The 22,976-nt window shown below is 36.0% G+C and overlaps 2 protein-coding genes and 1 long non-coding RNA gene across 4 annotated transcripts in view; 2 read left to right on the top strand and 1 right to left on the bottom strand.

The window, feature by feature from the left end:
* mettl15 (methyltransferase 15, mitochondrial 12S rRNA N4-cytidine) overlaps nucleotides 1–22,976 on the bottom strand; it is a 305,277-nt gene that overhangs the window by 13,637 nt on the left and 268,664 nt on the right. The window lies entirely within an intron of this gene.
* Nucleotides 1,434–22,976, top strand: part of LOC141375386 (uncharacterized) — an 85,574-nt gene continuing 64,031 nt past the window's right edge. The window contains exons 1-2 of the long non-coding RNA XR_015495806.1: nucleotides 1,434–1,552; nucleotides 16,892–17,046. This is a non-coding gene — a long non-coding RNA (uncharacterized LOC141375386). The remainder of the gene's footprint in view (nucleotides 1,553–16,891; nucleotides 17,047–22,976) is intronic.
* The window catches only part of LOC147836019 (uncharacterized), a 48,358-nt gene continuing 36,571 nt past the window's right edge, over nucleotides 11,190–22,976 (top strand). Inside the window, exon 1 of the mRNA XM_087261337.1 lies at nucleotides 11,190–12,069. The gene's annotated coding sequence lies outside the window, so the exon portion shown is untranslated. The remainder of the gene's footprint in view (nucleotides 12,070–22,976) is intronic.

Raw genomic sequence — 22,976 nt, 5'->3', positions numbered from 1 at the left:
TTAATTTATAGCACATAAAAGTGAAAGTACCAAACTGCAGTAAAAATTAAAAAAATTACAAATGAAACACCTTAATATACATCAAACTCCAGAGAAAATGTGGATAGTGATGCAATGCAACTCATAGAAACACCTTAATGATTGTATTGTCTTAATATGATTAAAGCAAATAATTTGATTACTGATGTCCATGTAAACACAGTCATTGTTTTGTTTTTTAATAAACCTGTTTTTCAGTTAGTATAGTCAATGATTTCTTGGTCAATTTATATAGACCACCACCTGCTTCCTTTCTAAATGAATGAGCCATTTTTTGAAGGAATCATTTGGAATGGTTCATTAAGATGAGGATTGCTGTCACTAACATGATTATTTTTATTTCGTATTTATTTATCCTGTGCAAACCAAAACCCGCCAAGGTTCCAGCAAAAAAACACAAAATTGTGAATAATATATCCCCAAACAAATTGAATGATTAAAATAACTTTTTCTCAATGTTGCACACCCTAAGCTAAGAGGTCCTGATTAAAAAAAAACTGAGTATGTTACCCAGGTGGAAGCAGAGCTATGAGTTGGTTGCCCTAAACGCATTGATTTTCCTTCACTGTGTATGTGAAAACAGAAACTAAACCATTATTTTTAGACATTATTTTTTAAGCAGCCTGGAAATAAAATGAAGCTTAGCGCCAGTTTGTACTGCAAAACATAAACCATATTTCCCACATTTTCTCAGCCACCAGCACATCCATATATACTGACACTAGTTTTTATTTTTTCAGCACAGCAAATTGCACACAAGCGCATTTCTCAAGAGAAAACATGTTTCTTCTTCTTATGGAGCCATGCAGTTCCAGTTTCAGGTCCCGAGTGTTTACTTCACACATATAGTGTGAGCAGTCAAGTCACAGCTCCACTATCAGACTGTATATCTGTATATCAGACTGTAGCACATAAATCAGGAGTTTTGGCTTTACATTGCATGCAATTGACTCATTCAGTGAGAGTTGGGATTTAGAATAAACATGGCTGAAACCGTACAGAGTATGTGCATCTTAAGAAACATCATGCATAACTTCCTAGCAACATCTGGTAGCTATGGCAGCAAGGCCAAAGGCACTTAAGTTCATTCCATTCTAGGAACACTTTGGAGGCTCTAAATGAAATCCCAGCTCTGTCAGAGTACTTTAAAACATCTCAACATCAAAGAGTCAATGATAAAGCCAATAATACAGCAACGACGGTACCAGAACGTTGATGAAATTGTGATATTTTTGTTTGTGAGGCCCGAGAATTGAAGTTAGACTCTAATTAACATGGAATGGGAGGGAATCAGATGGCAAGAGGCATCACCCGTGACTGATTTCAGACGTAATGTAGAGCACTTTCTGATTGACAGAACTATTTCTCTGCATTATTATATCTGTCTTCTGCAGATCTGCCAGGATCCAAATGTAAAAACTGAGCAACGTTTCCCTAAACCCAGCCTTTCAGCAACTGTCAATCATCTTTCTTGACCTTCTCTGAAAGAGGACACAGACACTGGAAGCCAAAGGTATTTGCTGGAGCTCTGAGAAAAGCTTTCAACCTCAGACGGTCTATTTATATGCTATATGAACAATTACAAACACACAGATTTGTTTCTGAATATAAAGTCATTGCTGTAAATGGCCAAAAGTGATGTCCAACCTTTAAGTACTTTAATGCAGCTGTATTATGTGTTATGTATTTTGTATTCATTATTAGAATAATAAAGGGGAATCAAGTATTTCATTATCTCCTGTGCTGTCGCAGAAAAAGAATCATGAAATAAAATCTGTTCAATATTGCTGCATAGACTTGTACAGAAGATTATTTGTTATGTATCTGTGAAGAAAGCAACTAAAAGGAAAAAAAGAACAATTCGATCATCATTTACTCACCCTATATTTCTCTTCTACGAAACACAAAAAATTATTGTTATTGTTAAGATTATTGTTAGCAATCGGAATCTCACAGCAATTCATAACATTTTAAATTTACTGGCACAGTCTCATTCATTTATTTATTTTTTTTCATACGTTTCTGTTTAATTTGTCCATGCCCTCACTAGCTACAAATGCCAAGATGCGCATCAATGTTGAAAATGTGCATAAAAACATATGGGCATAACTGAGTGGGATACACTTTTTATTCGATACGAAAAGATGCGCATAAACTACGATGGAAACACTTTTACCAAACAAATTCCTGTATACGCAATAAAAAGGTCATGTGATTTTGTAAGAGATCATATGATGATGAAAATGTGTGTGAATGGACAAACCAGCAGGCTGAGCACACTGTAAAACATCTGAAATGGTGTTTTGGTCCTTCTAAAACCCTTAACCATTTCAGTGTGTTATGTTATTAATTATCTCCAGAACTGTCAAAAGCATCTGCCACGTCTCACATCTTCATATTTAGTGCAATTTCCCTTGATACAGAGCTGTGGTAAGCAAAATGATGACTGTAGCCTTTGATGTCATTCACACAATGTGTTTTTCCATTCCAATGTGCTGCCTTTTCATTGTTGTGCTTGACGGATGCTTAACTATTAAGCTCGCATCTCAAGTCTAGCACATGTAAAGTTAAAAAAATTTCAAATTTTGATATGCATCATCACTCAGCAGTGGACCAATCAGAACATGTCTGAGGCAGAAAAAAAAAGTGTTCTGTTGACAATAGCAAGTTTGCATGATTATTGTTTAATTTAATGGCTACATGGCAGATGCTTTAAAAAAAAAAACGTCACTGAGTGTTGCGCCTCTGGTTTTGTTTTATCGTTTTTTGCAGACATAAAAACAAAGAAAAGACAGACAAACCCATCATGTAACAATAATCTGTGCAAAATGTAAAATAAAGCATAAAACAAGAGAAAATAGTTACATATGAGACATATCCCAGCAAACAATTTTGTGTTTAATAGACGTCTAAGGCTACATTAACACTGGATGGTTCAAGTGACCCAATTCCAATTTTTTTCTCCCATGTGGCACAGATCAGATATAGCCCATGTACGTGTAAGCAGGAAAAATCACATGGATTCCAATTTACTCAAATCAGATTCAGCCTTGTTCATATGTGGAAATTTATCTGATATGAATCGGATCTGTGTTTTTGTGATGCAGTGTAAGCAGGTAGTTTGTATTTTCACCTGTCAATGCGAGCCATTAAAAACCATATCAGATGACATCAACTCTGATGCTTTAATTTTAGAACAGACTTCAGCAGAGTCCCAAACCTTAAACTCATACACGAGGATAAAAAAAAAAATATTGTCATGTATAGTAACACAAGTATTTAAGCATGTTTCTAGTAATTAGGCTTTTTTCCTAGTCGTTGCATCTTTGCCGTTTGAGCTCAGGTGGATCTTGATGAACTTCCCCTGGCTTATTTCTGGCTAATGACAGATATGGATGGCTGAGGAGAGGTGTACTCGCTAAGAGCTTGGCTAAGGTATGAATTTTGGTATGTTCAATTTACTTAGGTTGCGTGTTTTTGGACTTTGGGAGGAAACCGGAGAACACGGGGAAACCCACTTGAGCACGAGGAAAAACGAGCAAACTCCGCACAGAAATGTCATCTGGTTTAGTGGGGACCTCTTGCTGTGAGACAACAGTGCTAATCACTGGGCCACCGTGTCACCCATCTTTAAAGGAAGGGGAGTAGGGGGGATTCTTCAAGACGAAGATTTTGAGATAAGAAAAATTTGGTTATTTATAGTGGGTTAGGAATGATCTGATTGAAGAGTTAATCATGTGCTGATGCGGGAGCAGCTTTATAAATAAACTTCACAGAGAGGGGGAAAAAAAAATAACCTTCAGAAATTAAACAACATTATTAGTCTTTGTTAAAAAAAAGAGGTCCAGAAAGCAGTGAGAAAAAATGCAAACATGAAACATTTTTCTTTCCGAACTAAAGGATAACTTTCTCACCTATGATCATGTCATACTGAACAGGTAACCATACATTTCAGGTGAGAGTCTCCAGAAAATCTGACCAACCAAAAATTGCTATCCTTGGGTCAGGGAGTAAAACATAATCGTTCACCTTAGCAAAGAGCTGAAATAATTGTGGCCGAAGTGTCTATCGTTTTGAAATGCAAAGATGCATTCTGTTCTTAATTTTATTCCTACCATATGTATTAGTGTTCTTCCAGCGATGGCATACTCATACAGGTTTAAACCAATTTAAAGATGCATCCAACAATGACCTCCCTCATTATTTGAGGTTATAACACTTCATTTCATCTGTCATCCTCTCGGTCCCTCAAACCCCCATCTATTATCTTTACATTGCTGACCCGAAAGAAGAGATTTTTGTCCTTGTAAGATAATGGCTTAGTCCTGCCCACTGGGGTTTGGCTTTCTGTGTTGAGCCCCATTATGGACCAATGGCAGTTCCATTCCCCAGACATTTAGACGGTTCCATTCCACTTCTTTCATTAGGATCCTACAGTGTGTAATGTAGACACTAGTAATCCCAATTGAAAGCTTAATGTCTGTCTGCGGAAACTGCCTTGTCGTGTTTAAACATAGCCGAAGAGTTTGGCCTGAGTTATGGGATGCTGTGTTTCTCAGGGTGCTGTCTTGTCACAGCTGTTTTTCACGCTTTTCACCGCCTCCGTTGCTGGAATGCATATAAACAGCGTTGTGACATTGTAGAGAACCATCTGTCTCATCTGTTTCCATTCTTGGCTCCCAGATTTTGTCAACAAAGTCCTTGGAATTGTAGACGTGATGGATTTGATTTTACTATTGCAGTTGAAATGCACAGTGTACAGTTTATTATAGCAGCTATTGGCCAATGCAGGGCTCTTCCTTGTGTATTTAAGGAAGTCTATAAAGGCATGCAGTGGCTTCCCGAGGGTAAAAGAAGTATTGTACTGTTCAAACGATGGATATTTCTTGCTTCTGCTGCTGAGGATAGTCCAAAACATTTTTTCTTGTTGCTGTGAGTGGAGTCTTGTTTTGTTTTTATTTGTAGGCTGGTGACGTTTGGTTCTTTTGTTGTGATGATTAGATATGTACCAGACAAAAGTGATGTCCATGATTTCTCTGCACTTGATTCAAATATTGTACTGTATGTTGATGTGATTTCCAACACATTTTCAAGATTAAAAGAGGTCAAGTTTTGAGTCATGGGTAGTTTTTGGGTAGAGATATGTAACCCAAACCTGGGTTATTTTCTGGGTAATTCTTGCTAAGAGTTGAATCAATCAATCAATCAATCAATCAATCAATCAATCAATCAATCAATCAATCAATCAATCAATCAATCAATCAACCAACCTACCTATCAATCAATATGTATGTATATGTGTGTGCATGTGTGTGTTTAAATGCAGTGTTTTCATTGCATTACACAAATGAGTAATTTTGCTTATCATGTGGTTAATGATTTTAAAAGAAAACTAAAACTTACATTAAAAAAAAAATTACCTATTTATTAAATCAAATTAACCTATTATTTAAGTAAATAACCAATTATTGGGTAGGAAAAAAACAGCCCATTTGTGAGGTTAAAATTAATAAGCCAATTACTTGGATTAATTTAACCCCTGATGTGTTCTGTCCTATATTTACCCAGCAGTTGGGTTAAAAACAACCCAATTTAGAGTGTATAGCATCACTGCACTTCGGGTGGCCTGAGTTCGAGTCCTGGTTCATTGACTTGTTACTGGTTTCATCCCCTCTATTTCTAACAACATCAGTAAAGATAAACAACATCTTAAAAAAGATAAATATTTAATATGGTTACCTTTATTGACCTATTTAGAACTTTAAAATGAGAATTGAGTAGACCCCATTTAAAAAATATATTTTTTTTCAGTGAATATAAGCAATGTATTTTTGTGCATTTAAACAAAACAGATTTATTAAATAGAATAAAATAATATTTTAGTTACCAAACAGATTTAGAAATTAAGATAATACAAATAAATTCAAACAAAATATTGCAAAAAAAAATTACAACCTACAAAACGTCAAAAAAAATTATGCTTCTCTTGATTTTTCCTCTTTTTAAAATTTGTATTTTTTTTTTATAACAATTTGGGTGTAGTTTTTGAACAGTTATCGTAAGTTATTTTGTAAAATAAGCCCCAGATTTGGCTTCAGTACTGACTAATCTAATGTATATGCACAAATATAATAATGTATAGCTTTCTATTAAAAATATGAATTTAAAAGAGAGATTTGTGATAGCTGTACTTATATATGCTAAACACTGTATGTTGTTTGGATTGACCATATAAATTACAGTACATTTCAATGAACTGCTTGGACTTTTTTTGGATTTATGTCTATAATTAATAATTATTATAAATATATTGTCTCCAACTAAAAAAGGTCATTTAAAAGCATGTAAATCCGCAAATATTTGAAACATGAAAAGTTGGTGGAAATTAAAGTCCCACAATGCAATTAAAAAGTGCAAAAACACCTGTTAATCACAAATGATCTGTTAAGCTGTAGTTTCAGGAAGTTTAGTTTTTCTCTTGCGAACGTAGAAAGTTCTTTAACGGATTTGATGATTTAATAAAGGGTCAAAAAAATTATATTCACAAAATATTGTGTCTATGTCCTCTATCTCTTTTTGACCATATTATAGTTATTTTTGATTTGACTGATTTATTTACGAACAGAAATATTATACATAAAATATCCTAAACAAAAAATACATTTCAACATGGTCGAAAATGGAGTGGGATGAAGCACAAGCTTTATTAATTATAACATATAATTAAAATTATAAAAATTATTATACATTTAAAAAGATAGTTCACTCATTTTTTTGTTCATTATTCACCCTCCATTTATGATGACACTCAGAGGTCTTATGAAAGAAAGTAATCAGTGTGTGCAACTGTATCAACTTTCTTTATATACAATTTTATTGACCTTAATCCACAGCCATTGTTATCGGTCCACAGCTCATTACAGTCTGAGTCATTTTTTCTGTTTTTTCTTAGTTCTGAGACTCATGCTATTATATAATTTTTTTTCTCTCTCTCCCATTCATGTGCTGATCAGCATCAACCCTGTTTATCTTCAGCTGTTAACCAGTCAAGAGCCACGGGGCAACAGGCTGCTGGCATGAGATGTTGCCTTTTCTGCGTTTTGCTCTATGACCACAGAGAAGATCTCAAGCTCTAACATCTGAATTCGGAGTCAACATGACTCAAGCCTCCAGCTTTACAAAAACTTGTTTATATTTATTCAGACAAAACCCTGCATCTTTTAGACATCTGTGCTTCATGCCACATGGCCAACGCTGTTTATAGAAAAAAACAACAAGAGAGTTTTATAAGGCAGTTGAACCTCACAGAGCAGAATTTGTTAGTTCATAGGTTTTGTTTTCTATCTCTCCCATCTCTCCGGACCATTCCAAATTTTCTGTACGCAGAAATACATGTATGACTTTTCAAACACAGTTAACAAACATAACTAACCAAATCTATAGAGATAATCTAAAAGCACTACATTAAAGATATAGTGTACCCAGATATTCTCTGTGAATTTACTCAGCCTTAAGCCATCTTAGATCTTAATGACTTTTGTTTTTAGCAAAACATTACAAATAATTGTTTAGTTGAAACCATGATTATTGATGATTTATATAATGCAAGACAATTACCAGCACCTGAAATAAAAACAAAAACATACAGTATACAACAGGCAAAACTAAATTAATACCCATAGCTCCTAACATTTTATGAAACAAATAAAGATTGATCTGTGCAAGAAACATTATTTACGAAAATTCCTCCTGCAGACCACACAAATAAATAGTCAATTCCAGCCCTAATTTGAACATCAGCTCGCTGACATGATTTCTGCACTGAAAAAAAAAAAAAAAAGATTTCTTCAAAACTGTTGCAAATAATTTATATGGGTTGAATTTAAACAAAATCTCCAAGGAACTATCTTTGAATATTTTTTCAGTGTAATACTGCACTGTAAAATTTATAATATTTTCTTAATAAGAGCTAATCATGTGCACATCATGTACTGTAATAATTGTGACATCTGAACCTGTTGCTTACTGGTTCAGGATTATTCACATTATTACTTAATGCCAGTAATAAATTGAAACAAAAAACTACAATGTTATAATGACAATGTATTATCAACTCATGATCACTTTCGAAGGATTAGGTGTATCCATAACTTCGAAATTATTCATTAATTTTCTTTTCGGCTTAGTCCCCTTATTAATTCAGTGTCGTCACAGCGGAATGAACCGCCAACTTATCCAGCACATTATTTTTTTTTTACGCAGCTGATGCCCTTCCAGCCGCAACCCATCTCTTGGAAACATCCACACACACTCATTCACACAAACTCATACAATACGGACAATTTAGCCTACCCAATTCACCTGTACCGCATGTCTTTGGACTGTGGGGGAAACCGGAACACCCGGAGAAAACCCACACGAAATCAGGAAGAACATGCAAACTTCACACAGAAACGCCAACTGACCTGGCTGAGGCTCGAACCAGCGACCTTCTTGCTGTGAGGCGACAGCACTACCTACTGCGCCACTGCGTCGCCACTTCAAAATTATTATACAACAATTCTGTATCTCATTCATCCAGGGTTTCTGCAGGTTTCTTCAGGTCAAATTTCTTCAGGACAACTGCATATCCATTCCCAAATACACCCAGGCAGCTCAGATCATCCTGTTTCTGTACAACTGCACACCTTTACAAATCATGATCCCTCAGTCAATCATCTTAAGATTTATGAATATTGCAGCTTTCTCCTTCTATCCTATATTCAGATTATTTTTCCACAGCTAGATCATCTGCTTGTATATTTATTAGTGTGCTGATGAGCGCATGTGAAAGATGTGTCTGTGTTGATGTAGTGCGCCTGTCTAAACAGTTTGTCCCATGTCTGCTTCTCTGCCTTCAGGGCAAGCAGCTTCTGTTGTGTGTGGTGTAGGTCCACAGTGTACTAAAGAGGCTCTCATAAAATCCTCATTTGTCCCTCTGTAACCAGCATCAGCCTAAGAGAGCTTTCATTAGCCTGCGTTCTCTCTGCCTCATCTGTCAATCTTCAGTGTAATGGAGCTTGAAGGGGAGAGAACGGAGCACGGAGAGAGAGGCAGCGCATGTGGTGATTAATGTTCTTTAAGGCATTACCATAGTTAAAGAGATCAGCCTTGGGCTCTTATCCTGAAACTAATTAACTCTTCTCGCAGACGCGGATCTGTCTGTGTGGACATACCTAAAACACTACAATGGTGTAAATAACAGCAGTCACCCTTCATTTACTTTATAAAGATATCTTCTTTTATACAACAGTTCTGTCTGTTTCTTGAATCTGATTGGCTGATTGCTGTGCGATATTATGCAATATAAGAATTCATACAGCCTCTCCACCCTTCTGTATTACCCAAATAGTGACAGTAGATGAATAAACTCACTAGAATTCGACAAATATTGCTGCTGTTGGACAACAAAAAATACTTTTGAGGCTTTTTTAGGCGAGGATGTAGTTGTTTAGATTGTATCTATGCCGTTTATTTATAAGGAGAGCGCCTGTTTTAAATATTTATAATTTTGGAGATACAGCGCATTGGCAACCATCAGCCTGTCATTGAGGAGAGCAAAAATGGTTGACGTTGTCCATCCACAAGATGGCAACAAAAAACGCATAAGCTCTTAGAGGAGAAAAGGTTGACGGAATTTCTAACTACAGCTGATAAAATCATTATAAAATAAAGTCGATCTCTCTTTTTTGTTGCAGTGCTGTATTTATACCATAGTAATTATAGTGTATTGAGTGTGAAATGGGACTCATATGAGGAATGTATGTATTTTATGTTGGCCACTCTTTGTAAAACTGTCATTACTTTTTGGTTGGCCATCTTTTTGAGTCCTTTGTTTACATGGCTGCAGACTAGTTTAGTAAAAAGAAAGAAAGAAGAAATTCCTGCATGTGTTTAGTGTGTTTCCTTGTTGCAAACACAACAGTAATCTGGTAGTGATTGTGTTGCTTTGGCTTTTTCGGGGTTAATTATAGTGATCTCCCAATATCAACAGAGAAATACTGGAAAATCTCTGTAGACTGATAACAGTTCATACTGTTCAGCCTTATAAATCCTAAAAGGTGAGCAAAATCACCTGTTTTTGTCATCACTTTAGACATTATGCCAGAGAATCATTCAAATACTAGCTCTAAAGTAGAGGTGTGAACCTATACTGGTCTCACGGTTCGGTTCGTTTACGATTATCATGCCTTCGATTCGGTTCAATTCGATATCTCGGTGCATCACGGTGCATTGACGATGCTTTCCAATACAGTGTTACATTTTGGGAGGAGGCTATAACAAGCTGTCTGTATAAACACACAGTACTACAATGTCTCTCATTCAAACACATACACAAACATAGACAGCACCAAAGAAACAAACAAACACACACACACGCACACACGCACGCACGCACACACGCACACATTTAAGCCCTCACAACAGGGAGAGCTCACACTGAGCGGAGCAGAAAAACGAAAAAAAAAACGAAAAAAAAGAAGCACTTTTCCGACGGTCCCTTGCTGAGAGCTCCTCTCAGCGCGAGCTCTCCCGGCTAAACAAATATTGCGAGGGCTTAAACGAAGCAGTGGTTGTAATATCGAGCGAAAAAAATTAAAAGACAGCTGTGAAACATAACCAGCTTTGTCTTTTTGTAGGAAACACACTTTAAATCTTTTTAGGGTAAGAGGTTTTTGAGTTAATGCCGTCTATAACTGAATGTGTGTCAGGAATTTTGAAAACAAAACCAACTGAACCACGCTCATTTCTGGCGCCCCCCTGGATATACAGCACCCTTAGCATTTGCCTATGGTGCCTATGCCACGGGCCGGCCCTGAGTTGGCTGAGTGTTGTAAATACTCGCGCTCACCTCCCTCGCGACAGAGCGCACAGGAGATAAATGACGTCAGTACATAATAACCGGTTATGATTATTACTGAACCGATACCTTATTGTCCGCGTCTGCATCGAAACAATTAATTTTGACACCCCTACTCTAAAGTGACGTAGGGGAATTAGTAACAGCTTCTGCTTTTCTGACGTCAGCTGCAGATGTGAAGGAATGGCAGAAGAAAGTAGTTCCTCATACAAAAGAATTTTTAGACTCTCCGTGTTTGATTTTTTTTTTTATATACATGATTATGCCGTCAAACTGTTGTATAAACGCAATATCACACTTGTGGCAGTGCGATATGGCTGTATATCATCGCTGGTGGGACACTAAGGCCAACGCACACCTCCCACCAGTACCGGTATACAGCCATATTGCACTGCTACTTGTGTATTGCTCATGTATCATCATTGTTTTTCGGTTCGTGTAATAGCGACAATAGCTGCAAACTTTGTAATAACAGAGTAGAAATGGAATGTAAGTAGGTCACAATAAATTGACGATTTAAATGATTCGTTCAACAATTCTGATTCACAAATGAAAGTGTTCATTGCTCTGTCCCACAACTGATGTGCACCTGCTAGCACACTTACAATGTGCATATACTGTATATGTCTTACATTACACTGTAGGTTTCTGATTCATCTTTTTAGGATTGAGAAGAGTGTTGAGCCTGCGCTGATTCACGCTTTGCAGCAGACAGTAAATATGGCATTATTACATAAAAAAGTATGGATTCAGGGGAAGACTGAGAGGGGTTAAGGTTACTGTACATGGGCCAAAGGAGTGAGTCACTGAATTTTTTCACTCCAATTCATTTGCTAAATAACTGATTCCTTTACTGTAGGAGTCAAACAATTGGCCATCTATATACAAGTGAGTCATGTAATAAATTATTCAGTTAATTTATCCAAAAACATTGAATCATTTAGTAATAAAACCTGCTTGATCAGGGTGTCTAAATTATAATGACTCAGATAATGAATATAATGAATCAGAATTTTGTTTTATGATTAGTTTACTGTTTATTGCTATTAGTCTTAAAGGGATAGTTCACCTAAAATAATTTTTTTGTCATAATTTACTCATGTCTCAAGAAATGTTCGAAAACTTTATGAGTTTTTTCTTCTGTTAAAAATGCTGCATGTACTTTTTTGACTCTTCTAAAGCATACAAATACCATAATATGTTTGCAGATTTATTTATATTTGATATTTAATGCAACCATGCTAAGTAAACATTCTTGTTTATCTGAAAATCAATGCTAAAGTCAGATATTCTGCTTTGAAAAAATGTGATGACAGAATATATGTGCACTTACCCCACTTCAACGAAATGGTAAGGTTTACAATCTAATTATTACATGTTAAACCTCTTTACTATTATGTAAATGTACATGCTGAATCACTGATTTGTGTTAGCTTGCACTGAGTTACAGTTCTAAAGTTCAATTTCAAGCGGTTTGTTTTATTTTCAAGATCTGAGGTGAACTATCTGCTGCTGCTTTCAGTATTATGGCAATAAATGGCATGTAAAATGGCATACCCGAGGAGATCATTGTCAGTTTTCTGTTGTTCAGCTGCAAGAAACCTAAGCCTCGAAAATATAAATTATTCTGAAATATAAGTTTTAGGCGTTCAGGTTAAGACAAGCGTGTCGTTGCTTTTATATAAAACATGACTTAAATCAGCCTTTAGGCTTAATAGTCAGGCACATTGGTGTCCTCAATCTGGAAACCTGCGCTTGCATGTGTTTTGAACTAGGATTGCAATACCTAGTTCAACCACTGGGTGTCAAATTTACATACTGCACCTTTAAACACTAAAGAATAGCGTTTTTTGAGCTCAATTTAAATAAATGGATTGAACAAACGTCATTTTTTGAGTGCAAGTTTTCAAATATCTTTAAAATATCTTCTTCCGTGTTCAACCACAAAGAAACTGAATGTTTTGGAACCAATTGAGGGTGAGTGAATGGTGAGAAAAATAACTTTTGGGTGAACTATCCCTTTTAAGTCAGAACAAGTCTAAATATTTTTGTTAGAATTAGTTCTGTCCTTAAAATGTATTAATGCATTGCCATACAGAAAAATATATTCTAAACAGCATATTTGAGCAATAATATGCTACCATACAGTACATGTTGTTATTCATTTGAAAATCATCTGTTGATTAAAAATTGCCAAGGGATTGTGATTGACATGTGTAATTACAAAAATGATAAATTAACAAATATTATATATAAGTTAACAATCCATATAAAACTATTGCAGTACAGCTGACATTACTGTTAATCATTGCAATTTTATAGGTCAAAAAATATTTGAAGCATTCCACATTCCATATTAACGACAATATAAGAAGTGAGGCATTTAAGGTGAAAACGGCATGCAAGTTATCGGTCAGGGTCATTAAGACTTTTATTATAAAAAAAATAAAAACACCTCTTCATTGCAGACATTGAGCCACGCTGACCTACTTTTGCATGCCCCTTTATGGATTACAAGAACAAGGAATCATTTGCCTTCTAAAAGTGACCATAATAGTAATCAGGTCATACTATCTCTAACAACCATCTTCAATTTAATGACGGTGATGTCATTTCATGATCCTGCAGGAAGGCTGGGTTTTCCTCTACCTGAGACAGTTGAGTGAGTCATATTTGGGCATGCAGCAGGGGTGGTCCTGGCTCAAACCTGAACACCCACACTGGATTTACAGTCATTTGGGGTATTCACATATTTTCCCAGACTTGGCAAGTAACACTGTTTTTCAACGACCTCATTAATCAAGCCACATATGAAACAAAGCTTTTTTTTAAACACTTAGTGAATGACTAAGACACATTCAAACAAGCATCGGGAAATATGTTGCAGTTTTTAACTTGGACATGCTGTAGAATTTGATAAATGGCTTAGCAATTGTTACCCAGTGTGATGTTATGCAGGCTTTTTTTTGATAAATTTGACAGTAAAAAAAACCTGACTTAACTTGAAGAAACAAATGATAAACAGAAGAGATAGAGACAGGAATAAAATTATGTAGTTTCTGCAATACTAATGTCAAGGAGTGGAAGTATAAAAATAAGGCATATTTTTAAAAAAGCTTAGCAAACACCCCATTCCATCCACCACATCCTTTCTTAAAGATTATCCTTACAATATTTTACTTTTTTATGTGGGGCTTGAAGACAGAGAGCTAACTTATGGCACAAATTTAGTTCAGTCGAAAAATAAAACAAATCTTCAGCCAAACTTTTTTTACCTTTCCAAAAAATACTGTCATATACTTTATCTTGAACATTCACAGAATAGAATGGCCATTTCCTCAAAATGTTGCATCAAAAGTAATCCAGAAGAAGTGTGATCAGATACTTAACCCTTATGTATTGTTGGGGATATTTTCACCCACTTTGAGGTGATTTTGAGTCTTAATTTTGCCAGAATTTTTTCTGTTTCAGCTAGCAGAATGATTTTTAGTGACAAATCTTGTTGTGACACATATTTGAAGAAAGTGCTTAGATTTTTTTAAAAACTCTACATTACACTCTGGGCAAATTTACAAGCCATTTGTTATGTTAGGGATGAAAACATCCAATAATTAAACTGCAGTAAAAATGCATCAGATTATTATTTTTGTTCATTAGTTATATATTTATTTTTTTTGCATAAATCTGTTAATCAACTTCCGTCCTGATCAAAACTACAAAATTGCTCAGAGAATTACAGGATTTTAACTCTTTAATAGTCAAATTTATAAATAATGTCACTGATTTGGTGAAAAACAAACCAAAAAAAAAAAAAAAAACACAACATGATGTATTTTTAATATAGAAAGTACTTTTATCACAGTCTTGGACATACTGTATAAAACAACATTGTCTTTAATGCAGTGTTTTGATTCATTTAAAATTTTTTTCTACCTATTTTACTGTTGGTGGCTGTTTTTGCCCCATTGACTTCCATTAAACCACATTTTTGTATTACAAAACCATGACACCACATTCTCATGCATTCTTGATTGTTGGTGGTTTTTGTCATTGGTTTTTAATTGTTGGTCAAATTTGTAATTTTTACTGTTGATTATCAGTTGGCACCATGAACCCATTTGATTGGCCTGTGCGAAAATTCTGGATTTTATATGGAGTCTAACAGCAAATTTAAGTGTGTGTATGTGTGTCTGTGAGGGTGTGAGAATGACTCTTACGCACATACCTTGATGTGTCTGAGAAAATCAAAATATGCATCTGAGCTCTCAGAACTACATGGAGTAAACAAAAACAAAGACTGATATGCACCATCAAATGTGGTTATAATGGAAGTCAATGGGGCAAATACAGCCACCAACAGTAAATTAAAGAGAACTTTGTTTTTAATCTAACAATACATCAAAGTCAATGTTGTTACTAATCATTAACATGTCCAAGACTGTGATAAAAGGTAAAAAGTCCAGTCAATAATTACTTTTGATATTGAAAATACGTTGTTTCGTTTTTCAGTGACATCAATTGTGAATTTGGCAATTAAAGAGTTAAAATGATGTAATTTTCTAAACAATTTAGAAGTTTTGATCAGGACTGGGGTTGATTAACAGATTTATGCAAAAAGAAATGAAATGATCAGATGCATTTTTACAGCAGTTTAACTTAGTGAATGTTTTCATCCTGATAACAAAGTGGTAGTAAATTTGAACAGTGCACAAGAGTAAAAATAAGCAATTTATATACACAAAAACACATTATTTATTCGGAATTTTGATATGGTCCTTTAAATACACCTTTATGCTGAGAGTGCTTCAGATTCTTGAGTGTTTACATGAACTTGCTGAATATACAGGCCTCATTCAGAAGGAAATGTAGACCAAGAAAAATGATTGATGATGTATTGTTTGCTTTCTATTTCCTATTATTATCATCCTCCAATCTGAATAAAAAATCATTAAATTAACAACAAGGCATAGCACACAGTCTACAGCTCAGTGTTTTTCCGCTCTCTATCTCTCTCTCTTACTCTGTGTTGAAGGTTATTCAATGACCTGCTGATGCATTTCTTCTAGCACTGCTCAAATCCAGAGGATGATGCTTGATGCCCTGATTTGACGTCACAGCCTTCAAAGGCCTTCAGTGTTTGAATCAGCGGCAGACGGGTCTCAATGGAGCGATACGTGTCTGAGGAAAAGCAGCAGCACTGAGAACAGAAGTGAAGACAGTCCAGATTGGACAATAAAAGATGGCAGCTGCTGTGAGTTTGGAGTGCACTTCAGTGACCCTTCAAGGATGGTGGCCTGCTCCCGTCTTGTAATTACCTGCGCTCTCTGCTATGCTAGCGTGAATTCGGGCCGCCCTCGTGGGGTGTGAGAGCTTTTTCATCTAAAGAGAGCACGACTAGCGTGAGTGTGTGTGACATCTATTCCCTTTGTTTCGGCTGCCATAGCAGATGGGAGTTGATGCTGATGCCGAGTTCAGTCAAAGTCTCAGATGCGCTGCCAACTTCTGATCTTAGTGTGGTCATGTCGTGAACGATAATATGCCCTCTGGTGATCATTTCGCCTACTGTGTTTGTTTGTGGAAATGTTGCAGTCGTCCTTGGAGTTAAACTTCTCAAATTGTTAATTGCTTTAATTATAGCAATCCAATAAGCTGTGGTATGTTTAATGTGAGATGTGGTGTTACTTTTATCGCACAGACTCTTATGAGAAAATTACATCAGGATCATAAAAATGTCATTTTGGTGGCAGAACCAAGTATGGACGATGGTATTAGTTTACCCAAACATTTAAAATTACGACACAGGCCCATTGTGGATACGTACCCCTGTGTACATTTCTGGAGAGTGTGAATTATGTAGCCAGAGGTACATATGGCTGCATTTCGTCTTTAAAATGAGCACTACGGGGCGGCACGACACTGCTGATGGCTTCTGTTCTTTTTTTTTGACACCAGCTGACTGCTTACCTCGATGTGGTCAACTTTTCCAGTGGACACTGTTACCAGTTTGCCCAGTTGCTTGCCGTGTAAGTCAGCAAACTTGAGATGCAGAGAGGAGTTGATCATGACAGCGGGGTTCGAATCCGGCAAAGAAGGGTTCCAGAAAGCAGGTAAAACAAAACAAAAGGCAAAAAAATTACTGGGTGAGAAAGTGATAAGATCTGAAAATGTGGTGGCTGTGAGGGCTTTTCTTTTTCTGAATTGTTTTGAAACCACTGTTAGTTAGGTTTAGGAAAGGCGGTGGGAAAGGGGATTGGTCGGACAGTCAGTGAGCCAGTCAGTCAGTCAGTCAGTTGACAGCGGCCTTTCGTGGATTTACCCAAGAGCAGGGGGCGCAAATGGCACTCACGAGATAAATTTGAGATCAAAAAAGCATACATAGTGGCTTTCTGTGTATTTGTGAAATCAAAAAGTGCAAAAAAAACATACCTCCTGGGACGTATTTTGCGCTCTCCAGAAATTTATATAGGGGTACATATCAATAATGAACCTGGGTTACAAAATGAGCTGAAATGAATAATAAATTTCTGCTATATACAAGTATTTTGCAACTCCGGGAAATCTTTCTGCATGCAATTTAAAGCTGCATGATTTTGGATAAATTGAAAATTACGATAAAAATAATTTTATTACAATTCTCCCATGATTTTAAATATAAAACTAGTTAAAGTAATTTAGTTCAGTAGAAGATCTGACAACACTTTAATTACTGCTGTCTATTTAAGAATTATTTATTTTATGATTTTTATTATTATTTATTTTACGATTTTTTTTAGTGACTTACTTCACTTGTTCATTGGGAGCTTACCTTATTTGAATGATTTTCTGGAATGAATGGTTTAAATGAAATTCAACTTAATTTTCAACAGTTTTTCTTTCTATGGAAGTTTTGTTTGCTACTGTATACATTTCTTTTTATATGTGAGCCATAAATTTTCGTGCCAGTACTTTTGTGGTAATGCCATGTTTTGTAACATTGGCCTGATATTTTCTTACTAAAGGGAAGATGAAAAGGTCTGCGTTAATTACAGGTGGAAAACCTGTAAAGCTACTGTAACTTGATCACGTAAAGCATGTCTTAGCCAATTACATAGCATCTTTTAATTTCCTATCCTGTGTGCTGCCAAAGAGGCAGCGATAGCATTAGCCATTATGCTTTTTAGGCTAAAGATTTCATCAACAGGCTTTGAAGTGACAACACAAATGCAAATTTTAATTATTTTCTCCATCACACTTGTCAAGGAAGGAACTGTAAATGTATGTCTGTAAAGTAGAGGGCGTAGCTCAAACAAACCTGTCATCTGTGCGACCATTCTGCATTACAGACATGACAGATTGTGGTCACATGCACAGCAGATATTTATGTGATTGGCTACAATGATCATCGTTTCACACTTGCTTCTACTTTTGACAACACTGCACTATTCAGCAATTAATATTTAGAGTTTCCATTTTTACTCATTTTGAACAATAGTGAATTTGGTTTTGAGCAAGAGAGCTGAGTTGATGTAACATAACCTGACATTCATTAATTAAAAAAAAAAAATCCATGACCTGTAATCAATGTCATTCATCAATTGCTGATTTCAATGCAAAAAAAAAAATAAGCAAATGGAGCAAAACTTAAAGGAGTTTGTAATTTTTTTAATTGCCTCAGATTTCATTTAGATTTTGGCCTACCAAGACAAATGTTCTGTGCCATCTGATTGTTTTGCAATAACATTGTATTTGTAGACAGAAAAAGCTGGTGTGCGATACCATAGACCCATCACTGTGCTGCACTTCTTCTTTTCACAGCAAAATAACAAGAAATTACCTATATATATACATATATATATATATATATATATATATATATATATATATATATATATATATATATAATCAGAAAAGCCTACACAAAGTCATTTTAGGCTGCAATATTTTTTCCCCTACAAAGTCAAGGAGAGACTACTTAAGCACTGGGCAGACAAAAACAAACAAACAAACAAACAAACAAACAAACAAAAAATAATAAAATTAAAACAGTCATAGACAGACAGGAAAAACCCCTGACTTTCAATGTCTAAAATAAACCTTTTAAAATTCCACAATGTTCCAGAAATTCTTTGACCTGTGCGAACCTTGATGTTCACATTTAGACTAGAGCTACAATAACCATCGTGTCTACACAGCGCATACAACACCTCTGCACTTACTCCAAATTATTTTCAATGGGGTCAGGAAAACTGTTCATCAATAAATGGGAAAAGTTAACTAGCAGGCCTAATATATTTTAAAAAGTAACTCAGATATTTTTTAATTAATTAAACAACTACAATTAAATTTAAGTAACAAACACAATTAATTAAAGTAACAACCATAACTAGTAACAGGTAATCTGATTACATACTTGCATTACTTATAATGGAACAGGACTGCATTGGTGGCCTTTTGAATCATGATTCATTTCACAGCTCAAATGTCATATAAGAAATGTATGGTCTATTCTGCTGCAATTCTGTATACGCTACACTTATTTTGTTAATCCTTCTTGGTTTAAAGTTGATTTGAATTAGAGCATCTGCTCAAAGAAAATATGTTAATGCAAAATGTAAATGTGTGAAGAACAGACTGTTCACTGAAAATGATCCCCATCCGCTCAAAACACTCAAAATCTCATTTGCAGTTCACACTCATTCATTCAAAACTTGTCACCTCAAGATGTGCTGTGGCAGGTCTGATGTCAGTGATGTCAAATGCTTTCGACTCTTGCTCGTTTTGTGACTGATCGTAACACACCACGTTTAAATAAACCATGTTCAAATGTATCCTTTTAAAACACATTTGAGTCTTGGAATAAACTGACAAACTGATGCACATCATGAATAAGTTCTTAATGAATTGGAGGATGATTCAGTCTGAATTATTCACTCATGCACCAGTCAAAAAATTGCCATACGATAAGAATATTTCATAATACGATCATAAAAACAAAAGGAATAGTATTAAAAAAATTTATATAGAAAAAAATATATATTCATGTAAAACTTAACATTGCAGTCAAGATTTTCTCCTGAACAAATATTAAATAACTGTGACGAAATATTGCTATTATTTTACACTTCACTTTTACCCACTATACACTCACCGGCCATTTTATTAGGTACACATAACTAGTACTGGGTTGGACCCCCTTTTGCCTTCAGAGCTGCCTCAATCCTTCATGGCATAGACTCAACAAGGTCCTGGGAATAATTCCTCAGAGACTTTGGTCCATATTGAAATGATAACGTCACACAGTTGCTGCACATTTGTCGGCTGAGCATCCATGATGCGAATCTCCTGTTCCACTACATCCCAAAGGTGCTTTATTGGATTGAGATCTGGTGAAGGGAAGGGAAGTAAGAGGATAAACAGTAAACAGGTAGTTAGGTTGATCGGGCATCCTACGATGATGCCCAGAGACTGAGTGGGGGTACTGTCTCTGTAACATTTTTGTAGAGTGATTGGACCCCTCGATTCAACCTAGGAGTGAAGAGAGGGTTATAGGATTGTGAATGGGAAGCGAGGAAAAAGAGGGAGGGTGGGTTTAAAAGAGCGAGAAGAACAGTGCTAAAGGGCTGGTCTGCCTAAGTTTTAGGAAGTAGGTGATTGGTTAAGGAGACAAAGTGAGGCATGGTTCCGCCGCCAAACCTTTATTAACAAGTTAACTTCATTAAAAATGAATAAAGCAAGTGTCCACGAGAAAGGTGCTGCAGTGGAATGAAAGTAACAAATAGCCACAAACATCCCATCTCCAAATCATTGAGCCACATATTCAAAGAGGCACGATTTTAATAAATAAACGCTATATATGAAGTTTAAACAACGATCTTTCCTGAAAAAAAGTCTAAGAAAAAAGTAATAGATGGTTGTGTGTTTGCAAAATGTTTGCTTTAGGTCCTGGGTGTGCAACCAATGTCAGGAAAGTGACCTTTTGGTGTTGGTTGGAAAAAATGTCAGCTACAACAAAGCATCCCTCATGAGACTGCAATGGTTCATTGCACATCACTGCATTCAATTCTCCACCTTCAAACAATGGCAGGTCTGCCTGTAAGCCAAGTTACTTATTTGGCCTAGCTCTTCAGAAACAAGCCAGATACCCTGTGGAGATCCCTACCATTCTTTCCAAACAGTGACAGAAGATATCTGTCCCTGCCGAGAGCATTCTTCTGTCTGCAAACTAACCATTACGTCAGCCCGATGATTTAACCTAGCACAGCCTATCCAACATTATCCACATTCCTTTCATCAACTAAAAATAGCCACACGTTGGATTAGAGCCATTTTATTACCTTAAAAAATGGAGAAAGTTAAAGCATGAATCAAAGTGTTTGCATACCACTGAGCTGCCGGATCATTGCCCAAACACAGTCATGGAAAAAAGTGTCATAGCGAGTGACTTCGGGGGCGATGCATATCGAGCATTCCTTCGCCAGTGATAGGTCTTCCATAGTTAGGAAGAGGAACAGTCGAGGACAGCATGGAGCAGTCCTGGCCCACGCCTCCTACTTTCACTCAGCTTCTACATCAATACCTCACAGTAATGTTTACAGAGGCGCGTGTGTCAGGGCACGAACCACATACCTCACCTTGTTCTCACGATGCTCAACATGCCATAACAAAATGTAATGAGAACACACACACACACATCCTCTCTTTCTCCCACCCACACTCTGTATTCCCTCCCTCACACAGACAATTGTGTAAAGATTTCCCTGAGAAATTCATGCTGGTTATGTTTATTCACACTAAGAGTTTTGTAGAGTTTCTAAATAAAGCTCACCCAAAATGTTATTAATTACTCATCATCATGTCTTTCCAACCTCATCAGACCTTCGCTCATCTTTGGAACACGAATGAAGATATTTTAAGTGAAATCTAAAAGTTGTTATTTTTATTTTTATGTAGGCACAACTGTATTCTCATAGCTTGATATAATTCTTAATGAAGTATTGAAGACACATGGACAATGTTTTGGTATATCTTTCTATACTTTGAATGAGTCTGGCACATTGCTGTCTATGGAGGACAAGTGAGCAGGGCCGGAGTGGGACTCTTTTTCAGCCCTGGAGTTTCAAGCCTCAGACCGGCCCACCTCAGTTCACCACTGACTAAATTAAAATAAGGTTATTTCCAATTCAGTTTCTAATTACACTATCATGTCTATTTTTAAGAAAACAGCTCTTTTAGAACTTCAAATGTTCAACAACCCTTACAGTATTATGTCTTAACAATAAAAATGAAAAAAAAAAAAAAATGTTACTCAGACAAGGACCGAACCCAGGTTGGCCGCGTCATTATCTAACGTACTTTTTTTTTTTATTGAACCAATTTCAATTACAATCTTTTACAGTAAATCATAATAAAACAGACATTAAAGGATCATTTCATATTCAAAAACATTAAAAATGTGGTAGTTTCCAGTTCATTTCTTTAAAAACTTGACATGCCTTGTCCGTCAGAATTTTGTGCAGCTCACTCAAAATGTTCTCATTTTTATGATATACATACAGTTTTTCCACATATCTCTCCACATATCTAACGTACTAACCACTGTACCACAACAGCTGTACGTTGAATGGTGACTTATCTAGTTGTATCATCATTAACCTGCATCCTGCTCACGAGGCTACGAGAAAATAGATAAAAAGAGCAGAGCAGCGGTAAAATAATGAATAAGAAGGCTGTGGTCAAGTAAATAAATAAATTATTTTAAAAAAGTGTGACTGCTGAGAGCAACCGATTCTGGAACTAGGGACACCGGCCCTCGCGGCCAAAAAACGGACTGGCCCACCGGGAATTCTCCCGGTCCTCCCGATTAGCCAATCCGGGCCTGCAAGTGAGCACTCAGATTTCACCTAAAATATCTTTTCTGACGATGAAAGAATGTCTGAAAGGGTTGGAACGACATGATGTTCAGTAATTAATAACATACATTTAATAACTAACAAAATAAAAAGAAGAGATGAAGCAGTGTTTCTTTATGAACAGCAGTGTATTTTCATTGGTGAAAGAG

Source organism: Danio rerio, chromosome 7, assembly GCF_052040795.2.
Source record: "Danio rerio strain M-AB ecotype USA chromosome 7, GRCz13ab, whole genome shotgun sequence".
NCBI classification, from domain to species: Eukaryota; Metazoa; Chordata; class Actinopteri; order Cypriniformes; family Danionidae; genus Danio; species Danio rerio.
Note: the sequence above shows the minus strand (reverse complement) of the source record. Positions and strands in the feature narration are given on the sequence as shown.